This window comes from Choloepus didactylus, chromosome 5 (assembly GCF_015220235.1).
Source record: "Choloepus didactylus isolate mChoDid1 chromosome 5, mChoDid1.pri, whole genome shotgun sequence".
NCBI classification, from domain to species: Eukaryota; Metazoa; Chordata; class Mammalia; order Pilosa; family Megalonychidae; genus Choloepus; species Choloepus didactylus.
In genome coordinates this window covers 127,881,668-127,902,827 of record NC_051311.1, presented here as the reverse complement: position 1 = coordinate 127,902,827, position 21,160 = coordinate 127,881,668, and the positions used below count along the sequence as shown (strand labels likewise).

Below are 21,160 nucleotides of genomic sequence, written 5' to 3'. Positions count from 1 at the left end.
TTTGTTGTTTCATTTTTTTGTTGTTACTTTCAGCCATGATGTAGAAGATCCCAATAAGGAACCAAAACTCAATAGTTAAAAAACAATAGCATTGACTGTGAACTTTTAAGTAAATCCAGTTTTTGTGAACTGGTATCGGGTCTTTGAAAGGACAATTATTATTTTCTTTAGAAATAAACCACAAGGATATTAAGAATATTAGTGGGCTAGTTAGTCCTGGTTTTAGCACAAATTGATATAAATTCTATATTTAATTGTAGAGTTTGGAGGGCACACAATTAGGGAGCTCTTCAGAGTTTCCTAGTAACTATTTCTTTTAGAAAAAACCATATCCTCATCTAAGTTACCAAGCCTAGAAGTGTCCTCCTCTTGCTCATTAGAGGTGAGTCTGCCTAGTTACGGTTTTAATTTCAATATATGCTTTTCATCATTTTCTCCTTTGAATCATGGTCAAATGTCCACATTTTAATTACCAGCATGCTGATACTGACAGAGTAGCTGCCTCTTCTGATAATGTAACACTTCCCTGGGGCAAACTGCCAGGGAGTTGTCAGCACAGCTGCACCTACTATTTGATGGCAAGGCAGCAAATGTCACAACAAAACAAATGTGATTCCGCCCTAACATACACACGGACCAACCCCCTTTGAGGCTTGCAAACGCATGCACAACCTTGAAGTGAGAGATACAAAGAACACACCTATGACACACATCAATGTCAATATATGTGATTACCTATACATATATGCCCTGTGAAGCCACTCATGTAGAATCTCTTCCAATATCAGAGATATAACCTTTCCAGGCAGAATGAGATCTGTGCAGTGTCAAAGAAAATGAACTTTGTAATTCTTATCAACTGAAAGTCTGAGTTTAAACTCATTGAAGCAAGTTCACCAATGTGACCAATCAATATAACGGGGCTCTGGGCAAACTTGATATTTCTTCAAATTCATTAATGTTAAATTTAAGCCCCATGATAACTACAAAGAAAATATTGTAGACTACGCAAGTTCATGGAGACAAATTAAAGTACAGTTTGCCAGGGACGAGGATAGGGAAATTGGTGTTAATGCATAATGGGGGTATGGTTTCTGTTTGAGGAGATGGGAAAGTTTTAATAATAGAAAGTAGGTAGGATACCATAATACTGTTAATGTGATTAATCCCATTCAATGCTATGCTTGCAAGTGGTTGATTTGGGAAAGTTTATGTATATATATGTTCTCACAATTAATTTAAAAAGAAAAAAGAGCAACTAAAGAGAAAATGGCAATTAAATGCAATACATAATCCTAGATGGCATTTGGGAAGAGAGAAGAAAAGTCTCAAAGGGACATTATTGGACACATGAAAAAATTGGAAAATATACTATAAGCTTTATATTAGCATTAAATTTCTTGAATTTGGTAGCTGCATTTAAGGTGGCTACATAAGCAAATATCCTTGTTCATAAGAAACGTACATGGCAATGTTAAGTGTTCAAGGAGCATGATGTATGCAACCTACACTCAATCCTGTAGAACATGGATTATAAATAGACAGATAGATGGCTAGATGGATAGATATAATGACATGGCAAATGTGGTAAAATATTAAAATTGGTAGATCTGGGTACCTTGGGGGTTTGGTGTTACGTCAGACTTCTCTGTATGCATTAATTTTGTAACTGTCCCATAAGTCTTAAAGCAGTACAAAATAAAAAGATGAAAAGGGAAAAAATAGTGTAGGGAAAATAGAAGCAGAACTGCATAAATATCTTCTGGGATCTGAAAAAAACTGTATTATATTCATGCTCATATGTGAGTTGATCACAACCTATGAGACTCAACGAGTCTCTGCAAAGAATCCTGGGAAAAGGAATCTTATTTTTCCTACTAGATTAAGACTTTATAAAGTGTAGGCACTAGAGCTGTACTGCCACCTTGCTGTCATATAAACTTGAATCTGATAATAATGTGTAGCAGAGCTGAGAATGGAGAAACCAATTTGTGACTCCTGAATGCAGCTACATCTAAAGTTGGTTCTACCTCCAGGGCTTTCAGTTATGTGAGTCAATAAATACCCTTTAACTCCAGCCAGTTAATATTTTCTAACTTGCAACCAGAGAGTCTTAGATGGCCCACTGCTCTATATTCAATTTAGAATCTAAAAAGCAATTTTGAAAAATCTCAATTTTGAAAGAACTACCCATTTCAGTAGAGAAGATGGGTTGTTACTCTCATTTTATAGTCACAGAAAGAGAGAAGGCATAGAGAAAATCATAAGCTAAGCATAGCAGCCAAACCTTCTTAAATTTAGCATGTGTTATTCACAATTTTATTTTCTAAAATCCTCCACCAACTCCTTTCCAGGTTTGCAAATCTTATGAATGAAAACGGTTGAATATATGTGAACTTAAAAGCTAACTGTGGACTAATATTACAAGTGAGCTGATCTATGGTAGAATGAAATTATCCTCATAAAACTCATTCTAGCCCAACTATGAATCCAACTATGATTTTTTCCACCAACAATAGAGATCAACATGGAAATTAAATGCAGGGACTGTGTTTATGTCATATGCTATTACATTTCTCTACCAAGAAAATTTAGGATACGGAAAGCCACAAATATTTCATAAATAAGTTAAATCTCCCTAGCAGGTAAAAAATCTGCTTCTGCTTCTTTTATAAAGAATTTCCTTGTTTCTTTATTTTATCCTTTGGTTTAATGTTTTCTGGTTATAGATGATATTTTTAAAGTTGGCACTAATTGATGACAAAGGAGCATTTTAAAACAGCAAGGAACACACTTTCTAAAGATGCTTTATAGCTCTCGGTAATCTAATTTGTGGGAAATGTCGAGTGGAGCACCATAGAGTGCTTTTCAATAATTTATGGTGGAGATTCATCTCCTAAGTTTAGAAACATGATTTGCAACCCAACTGTGCTGTGAACCTATTTTGTGTAATTAGATGGCTGGCTACATCCCTAACCCTGCCTATTCTTCTTGTGCTCTCTTCTGGATGAGCAACAGATCCTGTGCTTGGAACCATCCTTTGGAAAATCATAAAATAAAGATAATTATTTACATTCTGATTATTACTGAAGCACAGATCTGGCTAGCAAATCCTCATTGTAAGAATTTTTTCATCTGCATTTAGAGGAAAAGAGACACACACCAATGCAAAATTCTGTAGATTCATGTCATTTTACAAGCTTTAATTCTGCAGAATTTTTGGATTTGTAATGAAATCAGTGTCCTGGCTAAAATATCACATTAAATGGGAAAAGGGGCCAAGGATATCATGGCCACAAGTATTTCTAGTTTAAGTTTTACAGGATTCACTGAGTTAGGCTTAACATCAAAAATTATATTTTAAATATGATCTTGAGCTTAACGTGAAAAAGCAGGAATCATTTTATCTGTACATTATTGTGCATGACTATACTTGAGCTACAGAATATCACGTTTCTTATAGCAAACAGGAAGAGATCTGGCCTTTTTCTTACACTTATTTCCAAGTCTCTGACTCTGTTTTATTATCTAAATATGGGCTATGAATGAAGCAAATAAACACTCAGCTTCAAAAAAAGAAAAAGAGGAAAAGGAATGAAAAGAAAAAGAAAATCCAGATGACAGCCGTGAATTATGTATGATCTGTGTGCTCAGGAAAAACTAATTGGAAATCAGTTGAGAAGAAAGTTAATTCTGATGTCAACCTTCTCTATTTTTAGGTAAAATAAAACTTTTATTGTGAATATTTGTTCTCAGCCAGAACTAAGAGCCACAGTGAAAATTAATTCATAAATGTTGTTCTACTTTACACAGTTAGAGAAAAATGATTATATTTAACCCAGGAATGAGAGCAACAGAATTGTTAAATAAACCTGTATAATAGTTAATTATCAAATGCCACTTTTTTTTTTTTAGCATAAATGCTGAAAAGAGCAGCTGCATAATAAGGTAAGCTATAATTTTATTTGTTTAATCTGGAAATGAATAAACTTGTCAACTACAGGTTCTCATTTTAGTGAGCTATAACAATAAATCAACAAAATTGTATCTTACCTTACAAAGAATTAGATTTTTAAGCTGTTTTTAAGACTGTATAATGCTGGACTTCATATAGCAAAAAGAAAGGATTTGGGAGTACAAACCCAACACTACTGACTTGTGAAACTTGAGTAACTAATTTGACTTTCTGAGGCACAGTAGCTTATCTCTGAAAACAAGAGGCAATATTTGACCTATTTATTTTACCAAGTAAGGTATGTGAAAACATAACACTTTGCAAATTATAAACACTATTTAAATATAAAATACTGCTATTATAAAAATCTAAAGCTTTAATCGCAAGATGGGAATGACCTGCCTAAAATCAGATTAGTTACATTGCCCAAGAAGAACTGCAATTCATCAAATCACCAATTCAAAGGGTTTGGGTTTGTTTTATTTTTTAGCTTAATTAAAAAAAAAAAAAAAAAAAAAAACCCAAAAAACCAAAAACTCTGATTTCATTAAGTCCCCAGTATTTTTATAAAATTAATAAATGTACCAGACAAATCCTAGATCTTTTTTGACATATCTCAACTGGGTTTTACTAATTCCACAATCATACTTTAGAAAAAGGTAGTCATTCTATAATTATTAATTTAGGCAATTATTGTTTTGAACAATATGTCTGTTTTCATACCAGATTATGAAGGCCTCGGTGCATAATCCAATTCCTAGAATATCTTTGTACTTGTTATATAAATACTGCTGCAATTGAATTGAAAGGGAACAATTTCCCCCTTTATTCAAGGCTTATGAGTCCATTCCCTTTTGTTTGTAGGCAGTTCTAAATGGGACTCTGGTTTTCATCAGTAGATTGGGAAAGTGTATTATTTGAACTATAAGATCTCATTCATAAATGATAATAACTTAGTCTCAGCTACCTGCATACAAGAACCAATGATTAAAACATCTGTAGGAAAATCAAAGAAAATAAAAGATAAAATACATTATTTCTCTATATAGTGACAGTGAACTATTAAACTAAATAGTTAAGGAAAACATTTAGGCCAAGACTGGCAAATACGTGGCATCTGTACGCCCACACCCTCCCAACCAGTATTGTAGCACTGCAAGCATTACTAATTCCTTTCCACCAAGCCTCAACCTCTTTCTTAACACAATGCTCCAGGCAGCTGCTACCAATTCCATGGATTTGATACGTAAGGAGAAAAATATTTGCGTCTTTGTGTCTTAGATGAAAGTTAATTTTATGACTGCAGCAGCCTATTAACTATGTTCTGGAACTGTTTAATCAAATGGGTTTTTTCTCTAGAGTTAACACACATTTTCTTTTGCATAAATGCTGACCTTTGTGTATTTACATCATTACACCTACAAATAGGTTCATATTACTAGAAATAATCCAGCATAAGAAATGCAAAAGCAGATGATGATTTATCTTGAATAAATAAGAAGATACACTGCAAATTCCAGACTTTGAAACCACAGAAATTAAAAAAAAAAAAATCAATTTTTACCCTGACCTCATGAGTAGAGAAGCTCCTAAGGCAAATTCTGGTTAGAAAAGGTAAATTCATTTAATGAGTATTTTATAATGAATTTTGAGGAAAGCCTCATAATAGTAATGGAAGAAAAGTAAAATACTGTAAAACTTGCAGAGACAGAAGGAAAATACTTTATTGACTTTGCCAGATAGAGTCACAAAGTTTTGATACATTTATATTATTGACCCATCTATCACTCAATACTGAGGCAGCTAATATGTCACTGGCTACTCACATGCTCTCTCTATATATATTTAATTTGCAGGCCTAACCACCTGTGGTTTCATACAAAGTTCCCTTGAAAAATTAGGAGCAAACTCTAGCTAGCCCCAACTATATCTTCATGGGCCTTGGCCTTAACTTCCACAATTCACTTGTAATATTTCTGGTTCTTTTCAAAGAGTGTGATACGTGCTGTTACAGGCCTACCCTGGCCACTGCTCACGATGCCACTTCTACTTTATACTCCGGCCACATTCTAAGTACTCATCCTGGCCTGCTCCTGCTCTTGACAGAGGCTGTTACCGCTGCCTGGTCCAGGACTCAGGCCGCTGCTTGATGTCCTAACCACACAAATCTCACCTCGTTGCTGGCCTTGACCACCACAGCCTCACACATCAGGGCTGATACTGTGGGTGCTGATTCCATACTTTATGTGGATCCCACAGCATTGTTACTTGAGACATAATACTTTTGTGGAACATCCTTTCAGGTTATGCACAATCCTTAACACTCTGAGGGATGCATCTACCGTAACTGCTTGATTGGAGCAGTCTGAAGTGAAAAACACCAGGCTGTTCTTAATCTACAGTCCTCCCCATTGAACAGCTCGTTACTGAGCCTAAGCCACTGAGACAGAGTCCTTCTTTTGGATAAATTCCTTCCTAGTAGCCCCCAAATCCTTCCTAAAATTTGTCTTCTGTTCTCCAAACCACCCACCATGATGCAATTCACAAAGAAGTCAATAGGACTGAATGGCAAGCATGTTTTTTCCCAAGAAGCATCTCAGTAGCTACAGAAATCAGAATAATATGGAAAGAAGGGATGCATTGTCTAGTAACTCCACACATCAGAAGTGTGCAATTTCTACACCTGGTCAGCTTGGATTCCCAATTATGTATGCAAATCTATAGCATATATGTATGTATATTTGTATACATACATGTGCATATGCAAATATATATGCATAACCCATATATTAACATATAACCATTCAGAAACACATATTACATTTAATCTATACTACTCTCTTTCTCTGTCTTACCATTCTCCCCATCATTTTGTATGTCATGTTGCATGCACTCAAAGGATGAATGCAAAAGACATCTTACGAAAACCCTCCTTTCTTCCTGATTAAGACCTGACCAATCATAGTATTATCCCTGGAGCTTTGCCTAGTCTCAATAACATAAAGAAAGGAAACATAGATAAAACATTTGGCATTAAATAATAACATAAGTTATGATGTAAATATGAAGGAGCAACAAAAATATAATTCTGGTATCAGAACTCCATAGGTAAGACAAAAGAGAAATGGTTAGCACTCTTGAAATAAGACAATATTTCCTTCTTAAAGTCTTAATCACATTTATTCCAATGTGACTAAAAAAAAATGAAGTCAGTAATTCAAGAATCATAGGTTACTCTTACAAAATGCTTGGGTCATGCAAGAAAGGTTACTAAAAGTGCCTACCCTGTAACCAGCACCATGCAGGAGTGATTAGGAACACAAATAAAGTGTATGAGTTTTGTTAAACATTCTACAGCCATTGAAACAAAGCCACTTTGTCTACCATTTGCCAAAACCAAAGGCTCCCATCAAGATCAACAGTGTCAATGTTCCATCTTCCAAACAATAGCAAAGTTGATGAATAAACATCAAAGCAATGGTGGTGAATCTGTAATCACAGATGTGGGTGTAATAATTAGAATCAGGCACAATAATAGACCAATTAGCCTCAGTTATTGAGAATATCATAATATTCTCATTGGTTTTGCTAACACATCCTAGACAATAATTTGGATGGACTTCCAAAAATATTAACTCATTCCACACACATTTTTCAAGATCCTAATATTTTCCAGGCACTGATATCTCAGATTCCCCTCTTTTCTCCAGTAAGTGGCTTCTCAGCCTCAAGTTGAATGTTTCCAATAAAGGGAGCACACACTTTAGAGATCCTTGTTTCTTTTGTTAACATCTGTGTAGAAAGTATTTACTCAATTTGAAATAACTTTTATTTCCCAAAATAGGGAAATAGTAAATACATTTTAGAACTTCCAGTCAATGGAATATTTCCAATTGAAAATATTTAATATAATGGAAAATGCTAACAATACAATAAATGAAAATTTATAAATAAAAAATATGATTCTAATTTTGCTCAATATAAAAGATAGAGGTATATGCTGGGTGCATAAATTAGAGATTTTCATTACCTGAGATACTATTAAAAGGCCATTAATGAACTCAAATTTCATACTAAACCATTGGGAAGAGCTTTTATAAAAATTAAACAAAAGATTTCAAAACAAGTTGATTTTAGTATATGTTTAATAAAATTTAGGTTATACTTGCAGCTCTGAGCTCCTTCTTATAATGAACAAAGAACGGATTAAGTGTTGTGTTTTTTGGGGAAGAGGCTTCTAATGTAAACTCTTTTATTCAAATGCTACATACATACAGAAAGTGAGCAAATCATAGGTGTAGATTTCAATGAATTAACACAAGGTAAACACACCCAGGAAATCAGCCAGATCAAGAAATAAAACCAGCCCTCCACATGACCCTACAGTCACTAACTCCCCTTAAAGTAAACACTAGCCTGACTTTTAACAACATAGATCAGTTTTCCCTGTTTTTAATTCTATAAAAATGAAATCAGACACTTGGTAGTCTTGTGTCTGGCTCCTAATTCTTTCAACATTATATTTGTGAGGTTCGGCAATATTATTGATTGTAGCAATAGTTCTCTCATTTTCATTGCTGTATAATATTCCATTATATGAAAATATTACATTTTATTTATCCATTTGAAATTTGATGAGCATTTGGGTTGTTTTCACTTTTTGGCTATTATGAATAGGGCTGATATAAACATTCTTGTTCTTTTGGTAAACATGTGCACACATTTATTTTGGGTTTGTACCTAGGAGGTATAGATGCATAAGCATAGTTTAGATTTATTATTATCTGTTTGGTCATAATTTAACCAACAGAAAAAGGTAAGACTTCCATAGCACAATCTTGAGTTTTATGAAGATATTCTAGGGATTTATCAGTTTTCCCAAGAGCTCTTTACAGCTCTGACATATAAATTATTCTCTCTTTCTCTTTTTTAGTATCTACCATGCCACAAAATATACAGGTTTCCAACTTCTCAGACTATCAACTTGTCAAATTCTACCAGAATTTCAGTAGCTTTGCTATTCACATTGTTCTCCAACATCACTTTCAGTAAGTTAATGAAATCCCGAATCTTTTCAAAAAGATGTAATTTGGTTTTTGCAATAAATTTGTACTGCATTTGCATTATAGTTTTGAAGAATACCTTACAAATTATATCTAAAATCCAATAGGAGACTGGCCTAGAAGGACGCTGATTGGTTGGGTAAGTTTAAAAAAAAAAAAAAATGTAATAGGAGGAATATTAGAGTGGAAATATATTTCATAAATATTCAATTTACACAGAATTATTTTTAATATTAACCCTTTTTTCCCCAATGCAACTGATAACTGTTAGAAGTCCAATAATGAACACTCAAACAATTTAATACAACTGTATATTTATAACATTTGAAAAAAAATATACTATATTTTAACAATGGTTTTCTTGCTGGTAGGTTTAAAGGTGATATTGTTATGTTTTAATTCTTTTCATTCTGTAAAATTAATATGCATTATTTTTATAAGCCAAAAAAATGCATAAGAATTATACTAAAATTGAAACTTGCTTCCCTTTCAACATCTATGTACTGGTCTTAGTTGTACTTTATGTAGCTACACAGAATAAATTTAAGTTGTTTCCCACACGTGGGCTCTTGAAACATTTTACAATGGTTATGGTTGGTTATGCTTCACAAAATAAATACCTCCAGATCCTTTTACATTATTTTCTATGACACAGTTTGGTACTCTCTGCAATTTGCTTTCTTTGGAACATGCTTTGGTTTCCTGTGTTTTTTCAATTGTATATTCTAATAGTAATACTTACACAGTAGGAATGAATGTAGATTTTTAAAAAATCTTTTTATTGAGATTGTTCACGAACTATTTAATTATCCAAAGATCCAAAGTGTACAAGCAATTGCCCATGGTACCATCATACAGCTGTGCATCCACACCACAATTAATTTTGTTTCAATTTTTAGAACATTTTCATTACTCCAGAAAAGAAATAAAGACAGAAAAAAGAAACTCAAATCCTCCCATACGTCTAACCACCACCCCCCTCCATTACTGATTCATAGTTTTGGTATAGTTCATTTGTTACTATTGATAAAAGAATGCTAAAATACTACTAACTGTAGCATATAGTTTGCAACAGGTATATATTTTTTCCTATATGCGCCTCTATTATTAACTTCTAGTTATAATTCATATATTTGCTCTAGTTCATGAAAGAGATTTCTAATATTTGTACAGTTTAATCACAGACTTTGTCCACCACAAGATTCACTGTTTTATACATTCCCATCTTCTAACCTCCAACTTTCCTTCTGGTGACATACATGACTCTGAGCTTGCCCTTTCCATCACATTCACAAATCATTCAGCACTGTTAGTCATTCTCACAAAGTGCTACCATCACCTCTGCCCATTCCAAATGTTTAACTTCATCCTAGTTGAACATTCTGCTCATAATAAGCAACTGTTCCCCATTCTTTAGCTCCAATCTATATCCTGGTAACTTATATTTCATGTCTATTAGTTTACATATTATAATTAGTTCATATCAGTGAGACCATGCAATATTTGTTCTTATGTGTCTTATTTCACTCAATATAATGCCCTCAAGGTTTCTTCATCAACCCATTTTTTTTAAGACAGTTTTGTTCACACACCATACATTCCATCCTAAGTAAACAACAGACGGTTCCCTATATAGTCACATATTTATGTATTCACCACCATCACCACCATCTATATAAGGACATCTCCATTTCTTCCACAAAGAAGGAGGAAGAGTTAAAGAAGGTAGAGAGACAAAAGAAGAAAAAGGAAGAGGAAAAAAAAATATGACAGCTAGGAAGTGACAAAAGGAAAGAAAGATAGCATTAAACCAAAGTAGAATAAAGAGTCAGACAACATCACCAATGCCAAGAGTTCCACACCCTTCCCCTAAATCCCCCCCCATACGCATTTAGCTTTGGTATATTGCCTTTGTTACATTAAAGGAAGCATAATACAATGTTTCTGTTAATTATAGTCTCTAGTTTGCATTGACTGTATTTTTCCCCCAATCCCACCCTGTTTTTAACACCTTGCAATGTTGACATTCATTTGTTCTACCTCATGTAAAAACATATTTGTACCTTTTATTACAATCGTTGAGCACCCTAGGTTTCACTGAGTTATGCAGTCCCAGTCTTTATCTTTCCTCTTTCCTTCTGGTGTCCCATGTACTCGTAACTTTCCTCTTTCAACCATACTCAGAGTCATCTTTGTTCAGTGTACTTACATTGCTGTGCTACTATCTCCTAAATTGTGTTCCAAATCTCTCACTCCTGTCCTTTACTTTCTGTCTGTAGTGCTGCTTTTAGAGTTTCCTGTAGAGCAGGTATCTTGCTCATAAACTCTCTCATTGTCTGTTTGACAGACAATTTTTTAAATTCCTCCTCTTATTTGAAGGACAGTTTTGCCAGATACAGGAATCTTGTTTGGTGGTTTTTCTCTTTCAGTTTCTTAAATATATCACATCACTTCCTTCTTGCCTTCATGGTTTCTATTGAGAAATCTGCACAGTCTTATCAAGCTTCCTTTGTATGTGATGGATCACTTTTCTCTTGCTGCTTACAGGATTCTCTCTTTATCTCTGACGTTTGATAATCTGATTACTAAGTGTCTTGGCGTAGGCCTATTCAGATCTGTTCTGTTTGGGGTAGGCTGCGCTTCTTGGATCTGTAATTTTATGTCTTTCATAAGAGATGGAAAATTTTCATTGATTATTTCCTTTATTATTGCTTATGCCCCCTTTCCCTTCTCTTCTCCTTCTGAGACACACATGACATGTACATTTCTGTGTTTTATGTTGTCATTCAATTCCTAGAGATGTTGCTCATATTTTTCCATTCTTTTCTCTATTCTTTTGTGTGTAGGCTTTCAGGTGTCTTGTTCTCCAGTTCCTGAGTGTTTTCTTCTGCCTCTTGAGAACTGCCATTGTATGTTTCCATTGTGTCTTTCATCTCTTGTGTTGTGCCTTTTATTTCCATAGATACTGCCAGTTGTTTTTTTGAACTTTCGATTTCTACCTCATGTATGCCCAGTTTTTTCATTACACGCTTCATATCTTTTGCCATATCGTTCCTAAACTTTTTGAATTGATGTAGCATTAGTTGTTTCAATTCCTGTATCTCAGTTGAAGTGTAAGTTTGTTCCTTTGACTGGACCATAACTTTGTTTTTCTTACTGTAGGTTGTAGTTTTCCGTTATCTATGCATCTGGTTTCCTTGGTTACCCCAATCAGGTTTCCCCAGACCAGAATGAGCTCAGGTTTGAGAAGCAGACAATAGTATCACGTCTCCTTGACAGTGAGTCTTAGAAGATTGATACACCCTTTGAGGCCTCAGGCCACTGTGCTTTTCTGCCCAGCAGGTGGCATCTGTCACCCTGTCATTCCAGACTGGTGTAAGGAGATGTGGCCCATGGCTGTTTTACCCCAGGTTCTGGGGTCTGATTCTGAATGGAAAGCGGGTAGTAGAGCTTGATACCACCTCTTTCCTCTTAGGGAAGATACACCCCCTGGGGAGATATCATTTGCATTTTATTAGTCTCTCTGACTCTGCTCTCTCCACCCTTGTCTGGGTCTGAGTGCTGGGAACTGAAAATGGCTGAGGCTTTCTCCACTGAACCAAAAAATGGACAGACCTCGGGAAAACTAAGATGGCGGCTAGCTGAGACAGGGCAAAAGAACACCTCTGTGAAAAACACTAGATAAAAACCAAAAAGTGACCCAGAATACTGGTTACAGTGATGCGCCAGCTGGACGAGGTCTGCTAGTTCCACAGGGGCCATATACTTGGTGAAACCGGGAGTCTGCATTCTGAAACGAGTGAGTAAGCTGGCTGGAAGACCTGCAGCCACGCGGTGGTCTGGGGAAGCCAGGGTTTGGCATTTGGAGACTGACTGGCTCTTTAAAAGAAAAAAAAAAGGGAAAAACCCAGGAGTGGCTGTAGCTGCGATAGTGGGAACCACGTAGTAAAACACAGCAAGAGGGGGCTGGGCCGGCCTCTCAGTGTCTGGCCTGGAAGATAGCCTGTTGCAGATACCCTTGGGGCTGGGGAAACGGAGGGGAGAGCTGGAAGCAGAAAGAAGCCCCACGGCTAGCAGCTGGGTCCCCAGAGGGTTGGATAAACTCCTGCCCAGGGCCATGCCCACAGTCCAGAGCCCCGCCAGTTGTCCCGGAGCTGGGAAGGAGGAACTGTGTGAGGAGGGGGGTGTGGAGACGCCCCGTTCAGCCATCTTTGCATCAGGCTGAAAGCACCCCTGCATGGCCCAGTGGCCCGGGGCTTCCCTTGAGGGACGGCGCACACTGGTGACATAGCATGGCATTCCCTTGGCAGAGGTCCAGGAGGATCATGGCTGGGCAGGGAGACCCGCTTGGAGAACCCAGGGACGCTACGCCAAGTCCGGTGGTTTGTGGGACAGCAAGAGAGAGGGTCTGGGGCTGAAAGGAAATAAAGGCTTAGACTCCTGCGGTGGCCTTGAATCTCCGGGAACCTGCAGGATTTGAATATTAAAGCTGTCCTTCCTCCCTGGCCACCTGTACACACGCCCCACATTCAGGGCGGATGGCTCCAGCAACACACCCAAACTGAGTTCTCCAACTGAACCCACAAGAATCATTTCCCCACACACCACGGGGACAAGGTAGAGAACTGACTTGAGGAGTACAGGTGACTAACAGATGCCATCTGCTGGTTAGTTAGAGAAAGTGTATGTCACCAAACTGTGTTTCTGAAAAATTAGATAGGTATTTTTTTTTACAACTTGAAAGAACCCTATCAAGCAAAGCAAATGCCAAGAGGCCAAAAACAACAGAAAATCTTAATGAATATGATAAAACCAGACAATATGGAGAATCCAACTCCAAACACACAAATCAAGATATCAGAAGAGATACAGTACCTCACACAATTAATCAAAGAACTACAACTGAGGAACGAAAACATGGCCAAGGATTTAAAGGACATCAAGAAGACCATGGCCCAGGATATAAGCGACATAAAGAAGACCCTAGAAGAGCATAAAGAAGACATTGCAAGAGTAAATAAAAAAATGGAAGATCTTATGGAAATAAGAGAAACTGTTGGCCAAATTAAAAAGACTCTGGATATTCACAATACAAGACTAGAGGAAGCTGAACAACATCTCAGTGTCCTAGGAGTCAACAGAACAGAAAATTACAGAACAAAAGAAAGAATGGAGACAAAAATTGAAAAAATCAAAATGGATCTCAGGGATACGATAGATAAAATAAAACGTCCAAACTTAAGACTCATTGATGTCCCAGAAGGGGAAGAGAAGGGTAAAGGTCTAGAAAGAGTATTCAAAGAAATTGTTGGGGAAAACTTCCCCAACCTTCTACACAATATAAATACACAAAGCATAAATGCCCAGTGAACTCCAAATAGAATAAATCCAAATAAACTCACTCCAAGACATATTCTGATCAGACTCTCAAATACTGAAGAGAAGGAGCAAGTTCTGAAAGCAGCAAGAGAAAAGCAATTCACCACATTCAAAGGAAACAACATAAGACAAAATAGTGACTACTCAGCGGCCACCACGGAGGCGAGAAGGCAGTGGCATGACATATTTAAAATTCTGAGAGAGAAAAATTTCCAACCAAGAATACTTCATCCAGCAAAACTCTCCTTCAAAGTTGAGGGAGAGCTTAAATTTTTCACAGAAAAACAAATGCTGAGAGACTTTGCCAATAAAAGACCTGCCCTACTTCAGATTCTAAAGGAAGCCCTACCAACAGAGAAACAAAGAAAGGAGAAAGAGATATAGAGAATTTTAACAGACATATATAGTACCTTACATCACAAATCACCAGGACACTCATTTTTCCCTAGTGATCACGGATCTTTCTCCAGAAGGGACCATAAGGTGGGACATAAAACAAGCCTCAAGAAATTAAAAAAAAAAGAAAAAATTGAATATACTCAAAGCACATTCTCCAACCACAATGGAATACAAATAGAAGTCAATAATTTTTGAACTGTAACTCCACTATTTACTTCCTACATGATATAAAATACACAAACTCTAATGACAAATCAGTGGTTTTGAACTCAATGTAAAATATGTAATTTTAGACAACTATATAAAGGTGGGGGAATGGAGGAGTAGAGGAACATAGTTTATGTGTCCTATTGAAGTGAAGGTGGTATCAAAGAAAAACAAGATTGATATGGATTTAAGAGGTTAATTTTAAGCCCCACAGCAAACACAAAGTAATTATCAGAGAATATAACCATAGAGATGAAAAGTAGAGTTTGGGTTAAGAGAAACAGGGGAAGGGGCAATGGGGAGTTAAATGAGTGTAGGGTTGCTGTTTGAGGTGAAGGGAAATTTCTAGTAATGGATGGTGGGAAAGAGCATTACAACATTCTAAATGTGATTAATCCCACTAATGGAAGGCTAGGGAGGGGGTGGAATGGGAAGATTTAGGCTGTATATATGTTTCCACAACTGAAAAAAAAAAAAAAAAAAGACAGTGTAAATAGATGACAATTGAATGCTAAGGATGAACTTGGATGGGATTGCAGGATAGAGGACAGGTGGCTCAAAGAGACACAGTTGAGACAAAAGGAAAAGGAAATATAGAATGTAAGCTTTGTATCATTGTTGAATCTTTTGTACTTCTTAGCTGCACTTAATGGGATTGCATAAAAGAATGTTCCTGTTCATGCGAAGTGCATACGTGAAGTATAGTGTATGTTCAAGGATGTGTGCAGTTAGCTCTCATATGTTCAGAAGACAGAACAATAGATGATGGATGATAGATGGGGGGAGGGAGGGAGGGAAAGAAATAGTGATTTGACAGCATGTTAAAGTTGGTGGACTGGGGTATCGGGGGACGGGGGTCAGGGTATGATGGAATTCTGTGTATAGGGTTAGTATTGTTTTTGCAACTGTTCCTATAACTTTGAATTTATTTAAAAAAATTGGTTCTCATGGATTTTCTATGTTTACAATCATATCATCTGTAAACAATGATGAATTTACCTCTTGTCCAAAAATTTTAACTCTTTTTATATTTTTTGCATTCAATTTTTCAGAACAATACCAAATAACTTAATGATAAGACTTGGCATTCCTATTTTATTTCATCTTTACATAAGTTGTTGACTTCATATATAAGAAAATTGAGACTCTTAAGAATGTTTATAGAAAATGGGAATTGACTTACAATTATGCTGTTTTCTTCAGTAACTATTAAAAATGATCAATATTTTTCTTTTTTGGTTTATTTGTGACTTATATAAATAAATTTCCTAATACCCCAAAAAAAAAATAAATAAAAGGACAGAAAGGCCCCCTTTAGGACCAATCCACAGCCACCCTCAGTTTCACCCATCAGCCAGAGATAGCACCAATCCTCTGGACTCCTCCTCCCTCCCAGAAAGGTCCTCTGGTTCTCCAAGGTCAGTCGTCACCAAAAGCTTGTCTGCTTGTTGAGGATTCATAGCTTGTATTGAGCAGTTCACATTTGTTAATTAAAACTTCAGTTGGAGCTGGGCTGAGGTATATTTGCTTGTTCAGAGAGTGCTGCTCTCTGGCACAGCAAGGCTTTGCAGTTTGGGTTGCTGTGGGGGAGGGGCTCTCAGGTTGGGTCCACAGTTTTTACTTACAGATTTTATGCTGTGATTTGGGCATTTTTCCCAATCTATGTTGGTGTATGATGTGTAGACATCATGTTTGTCTCCCTGCAATTATTCCAGATTATTTACTAGTTGTTTCTCGTTGTTTATTAGTTGTTCCAGGGGGACTAACTAGCTTCAGCTCCTCTCTATGCCACCATCTTTTTCCAACCACGAATGTAGATTTTTAAGCAATAAAACCTGTGGATTTCATAAAATTTATGCTACTCTTTCTAGACAAATATGGTGATTAAAAAATTTTTCTCCATAATATTCAGTCTGAATAATAAAGTATAGTTTATAAGTGCTGCAAATACAAATATTTTCATATTCATGAAATTGATCTCAACTTTATAATTTAAATTTGCATAGCTTAATTCATTTCTCTGGCATTTATTTTTGTGTATCTCAAAGTCTAGGCTACACATTAATAAAAGTAGTGATAGACATAACTGCATTTCTTCACCTCTCCCTACATGTACTAATAACACAAATGGTACAACAATAATGATTAAATTAGAAATATTTTAATCCCCTGTTTTATAAGCAGCATAAGATTATCAGTATTTATTTTTACCTCTAAAATAAAAAACAGCAAAAGATAGGTTAATATTATAGACTAGAATTTTGGCAAGGGGTATAGAAATGTTTCTATGAGATACTGGAATCATATTAAAAGAAACAGCTGGAACTATTTCTTCACATAGGATTTAGTTTATGTGTCAATATATTTCATCATAATCATTTTAAACACTCTCCTATTTTTATTTTCATACCTCTGACTCATATCTAGATCTGGATTTTTTAAAAGGTCAGAGCTGCCTTAGACACTAGGCCCAATATATATTTCTATTATTTTAAATGTACCAGTAACCCTACATTATAATAAAGGCTAAAAGAAAGATTCTATAAATTTAACTGGAATTCAGCATTTACCCAAATATGCAGAATTGTTTTTAATGAAAAGCTTACATGATCACAATTATTCACTGATTAATTTGTGCACAGATATTCATTGAAGCATTTTTGTTGTTGTAAAAGAAAAATCGGAGACAAACTAAATGTTCAACTTTAGGGAAAAGTTTGGTCATGTTACACCTACATTATGGATAATGTGCAAATGTTAAAATACATTGAAGGCATTTATATCTTTCAACTAAGATATTTCGCTGAGTTAAAAAAATCTTGTAGGAAAATATCCATATGTGAGATACACACATATTTTTAAAGAGAGAGAGAAATATATATATGCACATTTGTACATTTGTAAATGCATAGCAAAATGTTTGGAAGAACCATATTATTAACTGTGCTTTCCCCAAGGAAGTGGAAATAGAGGCAGAAAGGGATCTTTCGTGTGTTATTACCATTATTATTATTACTATTGCTTATAATGTGATTTTTTTTAGTTTTTTATTTTGAAATACTTTCAAACATACAGGACAGTTACAAAAATAACACACATCCCACACACAGAACTCCAATCCAATATCCCTCTATCTCCCCAGATACTCAGACCATCCAATTTTAACATTTTGCCATATTTGCCTTATTCTATATATCCACCAATTGTAATCTGATATCTTTTAACAATAAGCATGTATTATCTTTGTAATTTAAAAAACCACATAATTTACATGTGGAGCAGAATTGAGGTAATGGGGAAGGTTTGACTGCAAAATGTATCCCTAATCTTTTTATTTTTTCAAGGATTTGCAAATCAATGCTAAACAGATTCTTTTTAAAATCCACTCCCCCTCCACTCAGCATGTGAAGGACCAGAAACCAAGGCTGATGAATGGTTGGGTTTAGAGCAGTGATGTCATACACATCAACCTACAAAACCAGGAATATAATCTGAATGTGATAATAAACTTATTTATTTTTGGCCATCTACTGAATTCCAAATTAGATACAGTTCTTTAACTTTAGTGGAAGCTCTGTGTATGTGTCTGAAACTATGGGAGCCAACAAAGGGTAGTGTTTGTCCCACTGGATTTAAATGTCTCGGCACATCATCCTCTTGGCTGGCCTGATGACAGAGGCCCTCGCCAGCCCCATACTCTTTAAATACTGATCTCCACTTTTAAAATAGAGCTTACTTCTTCCAAAGAAAGGTTTTCTTTCCTTCAGCTCATATTTTGTTCTTTAAGAAGCAAATGATTCTCAAGCCATCAGCAGTTGAACATACATACCCAAGATGTGTTTGACTTATAAGCAGGTTTTTGTTCAAAAGGTTAAATAAAAGTCTTCACTTTATTCTCTTTTTATTTCTCCTTTTGAAAAGGTCAAGCCATTTTCAGGAATTTTCCAAATAATGCCATCAGCTATCTTTTTGACCAATTTAATAAACTGTGCATAAAAGAAGGTATTTGATTCAGGCAAGCTGAAGTTTCACAACAATGCCTTCATTGCTAACTGTCTGTAAACAGCTCCGCCTCTGGCATTTGGGAACAGATAGGCCTGGTTATAACACACAGAAAAAACAACTGCTGGCACTAATGAACAGTAGTGGGCTCAAATTTTCTTTAAAAATGGCTCAGAAAGCCCTCTGAAAATCAAGCCATATTAACATAGGTACTTCTTTCTCTCAATAATGGCAGTTGCAGTCTAAAACACAATTGGAGCCACTAAATCCCAATATATTTTATCATTAGTTACGTGTACCATGGCAACACAGAGAAATTATTTAGTAAGCAGAAAATTACTGATCTCTCAATATACAACCTTGCAATTCACACGACCATGTAGAAAACAATGTAAATATACAAATAAATTCTATAACTCATTCAAAAATAGCCTCTAGTGAGAAACAATGAAATATTCACCAAAAAAGTTAAAGTCATGCAATGGAATTGGATTTAGATGACTACTTAAAGAAAGTTGTGACTTGAGCTAATAGAACTAATTTTACCTTCCAGGATTAGTGAAAGCTAATTACAGTTGATTTAATTACATACTCTGTTGCTGTGATATTATTATTGTCTTAAGAAAATGCATAATTCATTTTTTTGTAGCAGTGAGTTCTTATATTGTGGAAAGGGTGAGTGTTAACTGCTTGCCTTTCTACAAAACATGTAACGGCAATTGGGCAGAGCGTCTCAGGTCATAGAGTGATAAAGCTCTTACAAAATTTGAGAACACTGTTACAAATAAAACAAAAGCTTTGGGTTTGCATTAATATAGCATCCCTGAGTCTTAACATCAGTTGTATATTCTAGGGAAATTTAGTCATTAAATAAAATAGATGAGAAAGATAATATTTTCTATCCTCAGTACATCTAAACTAAACGGATGGAGGTCATCTTATGAGAAAAGATTATAAATAGTACTTGATGGTAATGAGCAAAAACAGGGAAAACAAAATTCTACTTTGAGAAAAATGACTCAAGTAGAACAGTGTTACAAATCATACAATGTGAACAATTTCCATTTTGGTATCAAACATTTATCTTAACAGCAGAGTTGGCACTATTGTATTTATTTATTGAGTGCCTCCTTTGGGCACGGCTGCACATCAGAGCTGAAAAGCAGCTCCGGCAAAGGGAAATAACAAGACTCGACTCCTTTGTATCTAGGATACCATTACCTCATTCCATCTGCTTAAATAAAATGAATATATCTGAAATAGCAATTTAAATACCAAGATAATATTGGATATATAGTATTTGGAGGATAAAATAGAGTGATCTAGTTTTTCCCTCTTATTTACAGGATATGCCACTCACTATATAGAACATACATACTGAGCTGTCTATTCAGAGACTGATTTCATTATTACTATTGATAGTAAATCTCTATTTTTATTCGTAGCTGTCATAGCAAGCAGGGGTTTATGAATATGTTCTCCCCCTTTAAAGATATAAAGAGAAACACTCACACACATGTATGTGAAAATGTGTGTGTACAGACACACAACTTCAAACTAGGTTCTACCATCATACAAAACATTTTACAGCTCATGAGTTCTATTTTACAAAGGAAGAATGGTACTCTATTACTTAACACAAATTGTTAAACATTTGGTTTTCAATGTATAAAGAGATGATGTCTTAAAAGCTTCATTAATATTCATCTCCATGGCTGTTATTATAAGGGCATAACATTTATTTTAGAATCTTAGACCATAACACCTGAAAAGCCAAGACTTTTATACATCAATGGTATAACGATTACTTACTTATTGTTTATTTAACGTATTCTCTTCTATGAGATGTATATGTCTGTGTTTCCTGTAACATGTACAGTCTTTCCTCTAGAAGGGAAAGACAATTTACCCATTGGTCTTCTTTGGTTTAGGTTTCTGTCAGAGAAAATACAACTATATTAAGTCATTATAATTTCCCCTGACTATTTTGTTATAGTACACAAAATTAATGCATACTATAACATTAGTTATAGTTATCCCTGTGGGAATTTATAATCAAAAGAAAATAGAGTTTTCTTCAAAAAAATCTCAAATCAACAAACCGTATTAGATGAAATAGGACCTCCCAATTTCCAGCTAGTCAGGGATTACTGAG

The 21,160-nt window shown here is 35.4% G+C and overlaps 1 protein-coding gene across 16 annotated transcripts in view; it reads right to left on the bottom strand.

Moving 5' to 3' along the window:
* The window catches only part of HDAC9 (histone deacetylase 9), a 996,855-nt gene that overhangs the window by 596,347 nt on the left and 379,348 nt on the right, over positions 1-21,160 (bottom strand). Inside the window, exon 1 of one of the 16 annotated variants that reach the window (XM_037836855.1) lies at positions 20,818-20,926. The exons of the other annotated variants lie outside the window; for them this stretch is intronic. The gene's annotated coding sequence lies outside the window, so the exon portion shown is untranslated. Of the gene's footprint in view, positions 1-20,817; positions 20,927-21,160 lie in introns of those variants that run through there. 16 annotated transcript variants of the gene reach the window in all.